Source organism: Pygoscelis adeliae, unplaced genomic scaffold, assembly GCF_000699105.1.
Source record: "Pygoscelis adeliae isolate BGI_AS28 unplaced genomic scaffold, ASM69910v1 Scaffold425, whole genome shotgun sequence".
In the NCBI taxonomy this organism is placed as follows: Eukaryota; Metazoa; Chordata; class Aves; order Sphenisciformes; family Spheniscidae; genus Pygoscelis; species Pygoscelis adeliae.
The window spans coordinates 134343-136647 of NW_008824775.1; positions in this window are offsets into that span (position 1 = coordinate 134343).

Consider the following 2305-nt stretch of genomic DNA (forward strand, 5'->3'; position numbering starts at 1 on the left):
CCTACACCTCTTCTGTCTCACTTTCTCTTTCCTGTACTGGCAGGCAAAGGTGTTGGAGGGTAAGGAGGGGAGCAGGGGGAGTCTGAAAAGAAGCCAGAACTTGGGTGGTTTTGCTGAGCCACCTCACTGCCATCCCAACTTGACTTACTGTACTCCTCCACTTACTCCAGCCCCTCCTGAACAACACAGAGGTTGCGGAGCTGTGTGTAGCTGTCATTATAGCCAATGCAGTAAACCTTTATTTTGGTTACCACTGGTTGCCCAGCTCCCCTCATTGTGTACCGTCTAACAGGAACACCCGGCTGACTTGTCACCCCGTCTTCTCTCACCTCTGCTTAGCTCTTGGCTCTTGCACAGGCAAAAAGCCTGCCACCTGCACTGCTCCGAGCCGACCCAAGGGCCTCACCCTGACCCTACCCTTTAACCGCGCCCAGGCACCGAATGAAGCAATCCTTCGCATTGAGCTGCGTCCCACCGACTCTGTTCCTGCCAATAACTTTATGCCTTCGAGGGCTGTACAGATGCAAGTATTTTTCCTAGGCACATTTGTGCAGACAGTTATTGCCTGTACGTTCTGTGTCCCTCTGGGACTTCTAGTATAATATTTGTACTTTGGGAAAATTCAGCTCTTTCCTCCTCGGAGCTCGGAGTCCCCTGCGAGTTCCCAGAAGCAGCTTGGGAACAGCCCTGCAAACCTGCCTGCATCCACGCATCCCACTCAGCAGCCAACGGAGAAACTCGGTCCCTGATTGCTTCTGGAAAGAGACACCAAGGCTCCTTTTAATGCTTCATTTCTCTTGCTAGATTTTAGATAAGAAACCATGCCTGGGTGCAAGGCTGTGTCTCTGCTTTCAGCCACACCAGTAAGCACCCAGTGCCAGATGACTGAAACCAGCTTCCTCTCCCTACAGCTACTGGGAGGTAAATACATTATCCTGCCCCGTGCTGCAGACTGCCAGGGCTGAACCGTGACCAGCTGCCGCCAGAGACGGTGTTATGTTGCAATTGCTACTTATTATTGTGGTTAAAATATACCCAGAGCGTGTAAAACAAGAAATAATCCCTCCCATCTTTCTAGAGGGGTCCAAATGTTGCTGCCAGCAATGACAGCAACAGTGGGACTCTCTAAGGTCTTGTGGCTTCCCACCACAAAATTTTAAGCTGCTCAGTGATTTCAGCAAGATTTCCCAGCAATACAGAAGTCTTGGTTCTTGTAACTTTGATGAAAATTGGTGGCCAAGCAGAGGAGAGACATGCCCTTAATTCAAATTCCAGTTCCCGCTAAGGAAAAAAATCTGCATTTTTAGATACTATTGATCAAGCAGAAGAAACAAATATTGAGAAAACTAGGCTGGGATGGTTCTGAGAGCCCTGGGAACTACTTGGTTTAGTAGTAAATCTGCCGTGTCATCTTGTTCCCTCAGTGCATGACTAATCCCTATGGTACACAGCAAGGGCCTGGCTGTCGCTCTGACCCAGCGCCCGTTGTAGCAGACGGTCCGGCAGCGAGTCTGGGCTTTTGGTGTTTTTTGTCTTGTGCTCAGGCCACTCGGCGAGGCACTCAGAGCTCCTCTCCGACGCTGTGTCGCCTGCACCTGCTCTCTTTCTTGTTAGCAAAGGTTGCACCGCAATTTTAAAGCTAAATAGGAGAGCAACGAAGAGCAGCACGGACCTTGTAACTGCTGGAAGCGTTACTATTTTTGGTGTCAGTACCTATGAACAAGCCTTCCTTTCTTGTCTCTTACAGTCAGACAGACCCTTCTTATCTTCCTCTGCCCTAATTCTGCTGGGTTTTTTCCCTCTTTTGCTCCCACGGCAACCTCTCATAAGCCTGGACCGCTCCCTGAGCACCAGCGGGTGTTCCAGACATGAGAGCAGCAATTACAAGTTGTACCGCTGTTTTCTCTCGGCAAACACGTTGTCTTTGGGGAAGGAGGGGGGGGTCAGTGTGACCAAAGTAGTATTTGGCCTCTGGACTTGTGAGTGACTCAGCACTGCTTTTATCTTTGTAAGCTCCCAGGCAGGACCCTGGCGATCCTGCCATTGCATCCCTCTTGCCCCCTCGCCCAGGCTACGACAGTTTTTCCTTTACCCTTTTGCCAAGCAGCGGAAGACGACGATGCTGCTGTGACAAATGAGTGTCACCCGGGGGTGCAGCGCCCTGATGCTGGCCTCACGCTGGTGGAGCGCTTTAGCCCAGGAATCATGGGGACGCTGTGTCTCAGCCTCTTTTCTCAAGGAGAACTTCATGTCTCAGATGCTGTCCAGGAGGACAATTATATTACTGTAAATGACCGTGCATCAC